The following is a 12252-nucleotide window of genomic DNA, read 5'->3' as shown; positions in this document are numbered from 1 at the left end:
AACCTATTTAATAGTTGTTTCAAGAACTTTATAACTATGTGAAAGACATTTTGTAGATTAATCCCAGAGAGATGGATGTTTGAAAACCATTTTTTCCTGTTAATTCTGATAATTTTCCATTTCAGACCAAATAAAAACCACCTAACGTACTTTTAATCTGACTAATTAAACTAATTGGGATGCATATTCTAATTTATTGAATATGACTGTATATTAGAAAGTGCTATATTAATATGAAATTTGCTAGAAAGCGCTCCAGAAAGTTGCAGAGTCCATACAGTCTTTATAAGGAAGATCCTGGGATTAACAGATATTTGATCACTCTTATAAGAACTGATCAGTTACTGGCATTGATCCATCATTTTAGCAAAGTCTACAAACGTTTAACAGAATTCAAGTTGATGCCACTTATGTAGATCTTTCAGTTGATTTGAGATGAAGTAAGAAAACTTGAAGGCGGTCTATCGTACGCCATACTCAGACCTGAACCTTCAGAGTCACATAAAGACAGCTATAAAGTCAGCCTTCGACCCCCTGAAGAGCATTTCAGTGCTGCAGCTGAAACACAGAGTTCCTTTAAATCAAGACTACAAACTAACCTACTTATAGTTGCTTTTGAATCACAATTAATGAAACGTAATTAATGAAACATTTGCCAACATATTTGATGTGTATTGATGATTTTAAAGACGAAGAAACTTTACCATCAACATGGTGAAGTTTTGTTAGTTTTCTGTTTATATGATGTAAAACACTTTGTGCCATACAGATAAACTTCATTGATTTGATTGGTACCACTGGTACAGTTAAATACTTATCTTCATTGTGTCCATCTACGTCTAAAATCATCTTGTCCTACCCGACAAGCAAGCTTAAGAGACCAACCAATGTAAATGAGTTCCAGCCAGAATTATGCCAGTTAATTGCCACAGAAATGGTGATTCCTTTGCTTCTTGGTGAGGGAGGTTTTCCTCCAGTTCTTGTTTTTCAAAATCTTATTGTTATACAGTGAAAAAAAGAATGTTTCAAATAGGTCAAAAGTCAAAATTAATACTTTAAGTTGTCAGTGTTGGTATTTAAAACGAACTGAATTGGGCATATCTACAAAAGTGAATTTAAAGGTTTTCTTCGCATTTCATTTTCCAGTATGCACCTTGTTTTTCTTGGACTCTACAAAAATAGAAACACATTCAGGTGAAATCTGGAGGAGAGGAGCAGCTCAGAGTGGCAAGCTGGAGCTTTGGTCTGCTTGTGCTTCACATGAGCAACACATAAGGAGAAGGCAGATGGCAGGGCGAAAAAAGTTCTCCCTGCAGCTCATTCCCTTTGTGTTTGCCTCAAGGTGCCCTGATTCAACGAATGAGAGACAAGAAAAGTTATGCGGAACAATACATTTGTGTCTGTTTTTCCACAAAAAAATGCACACTGCATAAATATAACCTCTGTTTTCTCATGTCCCTCTGACCATGAGGGGGCAGTGTTACGTCACCGATCCACTGCGATCCAAAACTACCCCAACTCGTCCAAGATCCTGCACCGATTGCTCTCCCTGACTGCGTTGCTGCTGCTTGGACTCAAAAATAATTGAATTCTATTCAGATAAGGTCTGGCAATATGAATGCAGCTACTTAACAGAGATCAGAGGGTTTGTTTGGGTTCAAACCAGGTGGGAACCCTCGAGACATCCGTTAGTTTAATTGCTTCTGTGCTTTAAATTACCGGAATGCCTCCAATATGCAAATTCTTACAGGACCACCGTGAATCCAGACTTGCATGAGATTTGATTTGATAGTTGAATCACATCGAAAAGTCTGCAGCTGCAGTTTTATTCTTCAGTGTAAAACTGAAGAAGAAATAACGGGGTTCATGTCTCGACAGTACATTGTAGCATTTCGATGTGAAAATCAGAAGTTACTGAATGATTCCTGTAAAAGACAAGAAAAACACAGACTGAAGCACAAACGTTCATGTGACAACATCCCTAAAATAAGATGTGAACGTTTCATTTATATTTTCTTCCAAAACTATCTGTACTCCTTGATCTCTATCACCGTTAAACATTTGTAGACATTTTAGGTTTCTGCAAGTTTTACTCATCTAGAGATTGAAATTTCTGTGCAAATAACTCAAGTTCATCTGTGATCAAAGTCTTGTCTTCGTTTTCATGATGAATCGGCGCAAAACTTTTCTGATATGTTGAAAAAAAAAACCAATTTTTGCAATAGCAGTGTTTTCATTAAATAAGAAAGGTAATTAAAATCAAACATGAATAAGTTTGCTCATGTGATAAGTGGATAAAAACACACCATCGTCCTCCTGCCACTTCCTGTCGTCTTCTTTTTAATGGTGTGAGCCAGTCGCAACACCTGGATGATGACTCAAAAAAAGTGCAAAAAAGTTGTTTTCCATTGTAGTTTTGCAAAAATAAACCAATTTTAATACAGCCCAAAAAAACACCACATCCTAGCACTAAAGCTTTTTGTCGAAAAATTTAGTTTTTTTCAAAATTGGTGTGTTTCCATTAAGCAAATTTATTTTCGTAACTCCAATTTGTGCAATTATACGGTCAATGGAAACTCAGCTATCGACTTGCATTCTAATATAATCCAATATAATTTGTTCTGAATGAACCCATGTATCTCTGCCTCTAAGTTCCTGGAAAGTGAATCTCCTCCTCAGTCTCAGCCGTTTACAGCCTCTAGTATGTTATAACTTTGGTCTTCAAGATGTTGTTTGTTCAGCAATTTCTTGGATCAGACCACTTAAACCTTCACAGTACAGCTGGATTTATTCTCAGATTAAATTACCCAAAGGGTTAAACATAACAGCAAAGACATTTCTTGATATGAAGAAATGTTTTTTGGGAGTTTGAAGACCATGGAGGGGAAAACAAACAAAAAAAAAGAAGGTGTCTGGTGGATCTGCATCTACCTGCCACACGAACAAACAAGTCAGCGTAACACTGAGTGGGAGTTTTCAGTCACAGCAGTTGATCATCACATCCTCAAGCAGAAGAAAAGTCTCAATTGTTCATTAACTCCTCTGCACAGAGCCTCATCAAGGCTAATCTGAATAGGGGCACAGTCAGAGCTCTGGGTGTGCGTCTGCTCCCTGGTGGGCGTCGGGTGTCTGCCAACCCGCTTTGTTTCTGATATATACCACACGCTGCAGAGGAGACAGCCACTGTCTCATTAGGCTACACTTTATACTGTAAATTTCTTCTTATTTATTCATGCAAAATTCATAAACGTCACATTTTTTGTGTGCGTTAATGAGGCATTCGGAGCGTGAAATAAAGAAACGTTCCAACAATGATTTGGGTAAGAAGTCGGTGCATCTTAAACCTGCACTCTACAACTTTTCTAAACTTTTTTTTTTAAACTTATTTGTTAAAACTGTCAGATAATCTGTAAAGAAATCAAGCTCCTCCATGTTGTCCTACTGCAAAAATACACCGCTTGATCAAAAATAACCAATCAGAACCAGGAGGAGGGTCTTAGCGCTGTCAATCAGCTTATGTATGTGAGATTAGTTTACTTATGGGTGCTCCAACAAGACAGCGATCCAAAAGAAAACAGTGAAGCTCAGTGTCTTCAATATGCTCAAGAATTTTAAAGTATGAATCTATTCTAATCCATCGCCATGAATATAACTGAACTGTTTACAAACTTAAATGTTTCAGTTTGTACATGAAAAATTTTGGCTGTCTAGTCTGAAACACTCCCACCTCTTCGTTGCTCAACACCATCTAGAGTTTGTACATCTCAGCTGCTCACAAAAACGAAACGTTGCACTCTGACGAAGCTTCACCTTTCAACTTCTTCCTGTGAGCCGCTCTTCACAACGCTGACGCAAGAGCAGCTTAGGACTCAGGCTCTCTCTAGGCTGCTCATTTTACAGCTAATTATGTTACAAATCTGTAGCTAATTAGCATAATTAGATAAGAGACGCTGCAGCAGGTGTTTTTAGAGTTAGACCCGTTTACCAGAATTTTGTTGTTCCTTGATTTATGGTTTTTAATACAAGAGGTCTCTCATCATAAAAATGCTCAGATGTAAATAAAGTTTGATGTTTCACTAAAAACAAGGCTTTAAAGCAATGCAAATAAAGGAAAGGAATGGAATAACATGACAAATTTAATAAATCTTCTGCTCAAAAATGTTTATAATACAGAAATAAACTTTCAAGAACTTGTTAAATTGTCATGTTTCATTAAAAACAGCGTTTTAACAATAAATCAATAGATAGGAGTAACTTGACAATTTTATGAATCATTTTCTCAAAAGTGCTTAAAATAATAAACTTTGAAGGAAATTAGTTTAGAATGAATATTTATGTCTTTACAACTAATACTAAATGAAGTCTCGACATAATAAATCCTAAATATATGTAAGGTTTATGTAAATTGTGGTAAAGTGCCACAAACAATCATCTTGTTTGTAATAAATTGGTTCAAAGTACTTATTTATTACCCAACAGCGTTTGTTAATGTTAAAATAGTTAGATAATGATTCCTCTTTTAATCATAATGTGGCACTTTTGGCCCTCCATAGAAACAAGCTCAATATTACAATAACTAGTTTGCTTTAGAAGCTTTTACTGTAACGTTCCTGTTTTAGAAAAAAAAAGTAAATAAAAGAGTGAAAGAAAATTAAAACTGGATAACAAAAGTTGAACTTTTATAATGAGAAATCATTTTTATAATCCTCTAATATAATCCAAATATTAAAGATTTGAGATGCTAAAGTCACGCCTCTTCCCGTCTCGGCCGTTACCTGTGAGTTCCTGAACATTCGTAAGCGGCTAATAAAAGTTTAATCTTGTTGGGAGGGACATGGGCAAAGCAGCATCCTCCTCCTCACTACTTCCAGCTGCAGTAATCAGCTCCTCACGAGGAATGAGAATTAGTTCTGCGGGCTTCATCCGAACCGTCTCAGTGCTGCTGCACTCCAGAGAGGGAAACTGTCACGATGCCAGCTGGAGGCGTCAGACTGAGCCAGGAGTTTACACGTAAAACAACAAGGTAATAAAAAAGCTCTGGCACTTCTGAATGCTGTTCATTTCTTTTTTTTATAAGAGGTGTTGAATTTGAGCCAAGGAAATGTCAATTAGCTGGTCAAGGAGCAAGTTGGACCAAGTGGGAGGAAAATAGCCAGTGTTAGTAATTACTTTTACATTACTGTCATGTTGTGGACTTGTAAAGGGTCCAGACGCAGAGCGGTTCTGAAACAGTGAAGGAATTTTAAAAGGGAAACTGAAATCAAAACTGAAGAAACTCAGGACCAGTTAGCATGGAGCTGATTTACTTAAAACTAACTTGAGGTTTTATTCTGTTAATATCTGGATTGTTTTGTCCAAAGTAGATGGTTGAAGCTGGAATGCGGTCAGCAAAACAAGATGCACAGCTATGAACCGAAGAGGAACTGAAAAAATTTAATAATTCTGGTTTTAATATCAGAATTCTGACTTTTGATATCAGAAAATTAAAATCAGAATTCTGAGAATAAAAGAACAATTTCTGAGATTAAGGTCAGATTTGTACAACTGCCACTGTAGGCAGAATATGAGGCAGAGAAAATTCCAACAAAAGCTCAAATTTTGAGAATCTCAGCCATTTTCTTTTAGGAAAAATGTGGAAGTTTCTGAGATCCAAAAGTCTGGAATTTGTAATACAAATAAATACAAATGTCAAATTTTGAGATTAATTTCAGAAATTTTCTTAAAAAAAAAAAAAAAAAAACTTGGACATTTCTAAGCTTAAAAAAGTCTGAAATTTGTAAAGAAAATAAATACATTTTGTTTGAGTTTCAAAAGTCAAAGTTAATTAAATTTTTTGACTTTTCAAGCTCTGAAATGCTTTTGTTTTTTCTAGAAAGTTTCTGAGATTAATCTCAGAATTTGCGAGTTACCCTTCCTTTATTTCCTGCCTACATTGGCCCTGGTGTAGATTATTTCTTTCCAGTGGCCTCTTCCATACTTATGTTTGTGATGGTTGGACAGAAAAGCATTCTTCCTGGCATTATTTCCAAAAAACAAAGTTTATTGGTTTTTTCTCACCACATGAATTTGGATGCATTTTCCTCCTTTGCCACATTAATTACTCAACACATTGGCAGGAGAAATGTTTTGTAATTTGTGAGTTTGTAGGTCGACTGATGTGTGTGAGCTGCATTTAGCAGGGTGTGGTACATTTTTCCTCTTGGCCCTAAAATAAAGAGCTGTGTCACACATCAAAGCGTCTCCAGCCAGGACCCCAGATGGTCCCGACTTGGATCTGGCTGTGGCCGTCTGCTGATCATGCAGCTCTTCAGTCTGAACTAATTGAGCAGTGGCTTCTCCAACTTGTGTTTGAAAGACACTAAGCAGGCATAATAAATGACCAGAAACAAGAATACGGCTCATTTTTAAATATGATTATGGCGGAGAAAGGACAGTCACAGGCAGAAAACATGGTTTTGCTAAATCACACTGAAACAATGCAGCGGCTTCATTATGTTATCCTTCATGCAGCCCTTGATGATAATCCAGTGGAACACATTACAATTAGAGTAAATTATTCCAACCAAACACATAAAAAGTAATTAATTACCTAAAAATGAACAGAATTTTGTGGCTGATCTGAAATTTATTGGCAGTTTTGATTTGCCAAAACCAAACTCAGCCTCTTCCAATGTTTTTTCAACGTTATTCAATATACGTCTGAATCATTTACTAATACAGCTCTGGAAAAAAAATAACTTAAGATAATCAGTTTCTGTGGTTTTACTTGTTATAGGTTTATGTTTGAGTAAAATGAACATTGTCCTTTTACCTTATGAACGATTCCAATCAAAAATGTAGTATTTATTATCTTTTAAGACCTCAAATAATGCAAAGAAAACAAGTTCATATTCATCTAGAAACAACAATATTAATGTTTTAACTCAGGAAGAGTTCAGAAATCAATATTTGGTGGAAAAACTGAGATTTTCTCAATTTTTCCAGAGATGTATATTCATTTGTGGATTAATTTGCCTTTATTTCTTTGAATCTGTGCATTACGTCCGTTATTAAACAAGTCATCAGAAATATTTAAACTGATTAAAACATTAACATGTATGTTAGTATCTGGTTGTAACTATGTAAACTGACGTTAATGAGAAGTATTGGGTTGACCGGCTGCCACTAACTTGAATTTGTTTTTGATTAATAACTAATGAATCTATAAAACTTCACTTTTTACAAGTAGCCCGACTTCAACGACATAAAACCGCAGCAGCAGCAGATAAATTTGTTTAACTGAGCATATTGGACTACAGTCTCAGACATGCGGCACGTTTTGAACTGCCAAGAATAAAAACGCAATCTGCTCATAAAATGCCGTCTCTCAGATGGCGACTGGATTTGCGCTTCGGTTTTTCAGCCATGGAATATGCTAAAGTTTGGATCCGATTTGAAAAACAACATCTGCAGGAAGGGAGGGCGCTGAGCTGCAACCTGCCTTCCTCTCTTCTTTCTGCACGCATCTTTGTGACTGTCGAGTAGTCACAAAGCCAGTCGGATCCAAATCTCTCCCTTGTTAAAATCTCACACTTCCTCTTCCCTCCTCAATCCCCTCAAAGCTGTGTACCGCGGAGCAAAGTGCCTTGTTAGATCGGATCTGGTGCTGGTTATCCTGTCATATCCCCCCTACTTACAAAGCCTGGATTACACAATTAAATTCTGCAGTTTTGCATTTCAAAGCTTAAGCCCTTCATCGCGGTGCAAACAACACGCAGAATTACAAACATGAACAACATAAAAGTTCAGCAATGCCAACAAAATGAGGGTTTGTGTGATGAAAAATGTCTGAAGATGGTTATTGTTTGGTGTCACAGCTCTTCAGCTCAAAATTTTATCAAGATTTTTCTTTTGGATCCTTTTGGATCCTCATCCTCAGTTAGTGACGATAAAATGATGATTTGCTCCCCAACACAGCTAAAGTTGCATCTCAATTCCTCTTTTTAAAACTAGAAATGGAAACAATACAGTGGGAAGCAATAAAAGAATAAAATGGAGTTTTGTAATAATTGGACAGAAATTATAAGGAACCCTTATCACAATACATTTAGAATCTAAATTTGAACTAAACCTCCGTTTCCTTTTACTTTTTTTAACAAAAAACCCAGAGGAAAATCCTCAACCCCATGTTGCAATCCAACAAAATGACTCCTGAGATCAGATAAGGTATTATTTTAAATTAAATTAAATGAGGGGTAGCATAATTTTGTTTTATGAGCTGTAATAATTTAGCAGCTTCCATTGATGAATAAACTTTAAAATCCATCCACAGACGGCAGTGTCCATGATTTTTTTCCGTAAACAAAGAAAATCATGTTAAATATTTTTGGATATTCATGTAAATTACTTTTAGAACAAAATGTTCATTTCATTTAGATAAGTGACACTAATGAGAGAGAAAAAGATAAACTGTTGCGAATTGTTTGCGTCTAAACTTGATGGATATGTTTTCATCTGAATGTGGTGAAGTCAATCTGCATATTGAGTTAGAAAAGCCAAGCAGAGTCACAAAACGTGCAGAAAAACAGGATAAGTTGGTGAATTTCTCCTGGATTTATTTTTCATTTAATTAATTTCTTTTAAAATGTTTTCACATAATTTGAACAGCTGTAACTGTCATTCATTTTTCTTATTTTATTATTTTGGGCGAAGGTGCAGATCGAGGCACTCTTGCAAATAAAATCAAACACTTTCCAGCTGTGATTGTAACAGCATATCAACCACACCGACATGTCATATTTCAAAAGAGAAATATTTTAGTTTTCCATGTTTTAGAGCTGAAATCGTGACTTCTGATGATCCAAACTGAATTTTAATGATTCGCTGTGACTCAAGGGATTTTTTCCCCCTTCATTTTGCCTCCCTCCTCGTATTTGGCAGGAAAAAATGCAACAAAACCAAAGAAAAAAGCTAAATGTTGATTTAATTTCTGTGCCATTTTATATGTGTTTTTTGCATAACCTAAAATCCTCCTGTCCATCTTGGCTGTTCATAACTTATTCTGCGTTCTTCCTCCTTCCCCCTGAACACGTTTCCATCTCCCCCTCCTAGCCGTCTTTTCTTTTATATTCTGTCAATTTCTGATCCTTTAATCCCTCCTCTCGGCATCGGAATCGTGAGTTTCCCATCCGCAGCCTTCCGCGTCAGTTTCCGGTGATGATCACAGACAATGCCTAATAGTAACAAACGTTGACCCAGCCTTGAGGACAGCCGTGCTGGTCAGGATTTTGAGTTTTCTCTTGGTTAATCTGCGTTTCATGATGGCGTTTTGTGACTTTGTGACCATTTGCCCTCCTCCTGGTCGACCCGTCATGTTTATGTTCCCGGAACCCGGTGGCGATGAATATCCTGTCCCCAGCATCCAGGCACAGGCTCATCTACATGCACATATACTCTTGCCGCCGGCGAGTGATTTGCAAGCCTGTGCAGCAACTTCCATGAATCCATGCATGTGTGAATGTTGAATCCGGTGAATAAAGAGAAGGCGGCCACCCAGTGGCGTCGTCTGGAGTTTTTTTTTTCTTCTTCCTTGATACTCCCCGGTGCTCAGAGGACCACTGACCCCGACGGTTTTCCCCCATCATCCCTTGCAGCGCCGCCGAGCCGACAGACTTCTGGGCTGCGGCAGGAAGCTGGGCTCATAATCATGCGTTACCCGGCAGAGCTTTGCTTTGTACTGATAAAACAGGACCACGGTGTGTAAAATAAATCACATGGAGAATATTTATTAAATCTGCAGGTGTTATCGCCATGGAGTAAAGAACACAGAGCTGCTGAATCCCTGCAGCGTCCTTTGGCAGCAGATGAAAAAAACGCATTACCTTTAAAAATCAAGCAGTAACTTATTTATTCATACATTATTAAAAAGTTGCTGCGGTCAACGAGGTCGATAATGTTAAATGCTCAGGGTTTTGTATTTCACCTGCATATCGTGAGCGGTTTAAAGAAGTCTTTGGAACACGTCTACTTTAATCCGTTCTTGAGATCAGCTTGATAAAGTTATCTCTGTGAAGGATGTAAGACTCCGTGCGACAGGAAGAGATTTGGTTTCTGGAGAAGCTCGCAGTAGGAAAGAGTTTAGCTGATAGACTTAACACCTAACTGATAAAATAAAACTAAAAAATGCTAAATTCTGTTCATTTTATTGGGATTTGGTGTTATAGAAAAGTAGCGTGCATTCTAAAAGAGAAAAACAGGATAAAATATTTAAATATTTATGCAAATAAAACTGTAAAAAGTTTAATTTTCAGCCCCCCTCAATCAACACTTGGCTCAGCCACATGTGTTTTGTTGGATGTTTCTACCCAAATCTGGCCTCGAGACCAAAACGTCTCCAAACTAGTTCATGCAACTCAGTGTGAGTTGATGGAAATCATCTGAAATGACCAATTTAAGGTTCTCAAATTATGGACTTTAACTGTACCATTTGAAGACTGTGTTCATCCATTCCATAAAAGCCAATTTGAAACATGTTAGCTGATGTTGGCGGCTGATCAAATAAGCTTGTAGCGCTACAATCGATGGCAGAGAGTGAAAGCTTGGTGGTCGAGTCGGTCATTAAAATCAGTGGTGGGAGTTGATAAAATGTTTTCATTAATTTGATTGCAGCGTCTGTAATGAGTCACGTTTTATCAGAAACGATAAACAAAATAATCATTTTGCTGCTAAATTGTTGAATAAATAGACAAATGAGCTAAACAATTTTATTTTTGTTTTTAATCTGTTTATTAAGGTTATTCAATTATCAGATGATTTATGGAACTTCTTTGAGAAAATCCTTTAGAAATGTGATCTGTAGATGCTGAAAGTACCTTTAGCATCTGTGCTACTGCAGCACGTTTAGCATTAAGATGCTATTTTAGACTTGAATAGCTTGATAGGCTAAATACTTTTAGCACACCTTGAACACAATTATAATCTTTACCAGTGTCCAAGCAAAAATTAACCCACAGTGGGGTAAAAGAAGCTGTTTTGTTGCCCATTGCTGTTTGTGAATGTCACTTGCGCGTCAGATATACGGTTGTACCAGAAACGTACAAATACAAAGGTTCCAGCTGGAATAAAGTGCGACTAATTGCGTTAAAGTTTTTAACTCATAAAAATAAATGTAATTAATGACTCAAAATTACAAGTTAAATGTGTGAATTTGGCAGATTTTTACAGTTTAGAGGCTAGAAATTAAAGATATGCTTATGGCACAGAGTATTGAGAAGAAGGATGCAGCTCATCTGCTGAATCCATCTCTTTATCCGCACAATCACAAAAGGCCGACATGATCTCAACTGCTCTGCGTTCGTTAGCGGGTGGATAATGAAGTCCAGCTGAAATCATTTGAAGATAGCAAGCTTCAACATTCGTTTGTTGGCAGGAAACCTTTTAAAGCATTTGGTTTTAGTTCACTCCTTTGGGATGGATGGCTGTGGCGCTGACCTCACAGCTTCTCTTGCGCTTCCTGTTGATGCAACTGCGAGTCATTGATTCGAGCCCCACCACCTGCAGGTAGGCAAACTCATTCCTGATGACACCAGACTTTATCTAACACATAAATATTTAAGTGAGTCGAACAGAAAGGCAGAAACTCCGATGACGGCTCCATTTTCAGGCCCCAAGGATAAATTACCTCTGAAGGCAAACTTTCTCAAAGATTGGGGGAACTACTGATAAACAAAACAATCTATAATTAAAGCATCTGCACCGTAATTAAAACCTGTGCTATCGGTTTTCCCTGACAGTATGATACGATGCTTTTATATTACAAAAAAAGAAAAGAAAAAAGGAGCCACATTGTGATTTGTGCTGCTTTATTCCTGGTGTTGAGATTAAATATAGTTTCTGTATTTTCCGCTGCTTCGTGATTGCAAGCGAGGTGACAGTGTTCTTTTTGTACGCCTAATTGCTCCCTGGGTTGCTTTCTTCCTCTCCTCACAGCGATGTCTCCCGTGATAAAGACGGATCAGCCTTGACGAGAGGGACCAGCCGCGCCGCCGTTTTCACTCTCGACTCTTCCGCGTTTGACAACGTAATTACGAAAGACAAGGAGCTGTGCAATTAAAAGGCAGCGGTTGTTGACAGGAGCTTTAATAGGAGCGGCGCAGCAGAGACGAGACTCAACAGGGGGTTCTCGGAGACGAGGCGTCCCAATGTTTCCACAGATCTGGCAGGGTACCAGGTGGACTCATGAGGAACTTTACAAAAAAATTACAAATAAAAATC

General features: G+C 37.5%; 2 protein-coding genes across 2 annotated transcripts in view; both read right to left on the bottom strand.

Annotated features, from left to right (window-relative positions):
- Positions 1 to 12252, bottom strand: part of gnai1 (guanine nucleotide binding protein (G protein), alpha inhibiting activity polypeptide 1) — a 424795-nt gene that overhangs the window by 113610 nt on the left and 298933 nt on the right. The gene's annotated exons all lie outside the window — the stretch shown is intronic.
- The window catches only part of fam180a (family with sequence similarity 180 member A), a 35352-nt gene that overhangs the window by 9451 nt on the left and 13649 nt on the right, over positions 1 to 12252 (bottom strand). The gene's annotated exons all lie outside the window — the stretch shown is intronic.

The sequence above is a fragment of the Poecilia mexicana genome, unplaced genomic scaffold, assembly GCF_051168715.1.
Source record: "Poecilia mexicana isolate PSO_F unplaced genomic scaffold, ASM5116871v1 scaffold_23, whole genome shotgun sequence".
In the NCBI taxonomy this organism is placed as follows: Eukaryota; Metazoa; Chordata; class Actinopteri; order Cyprinodontiformes; family Poeciliidae; genus Poecilia; species Poecilia mexicana.
Note: the sequence above shows the minus strand (reverse complement) of the source record. Positions and strands in the feature narration are given on the sequence as shown.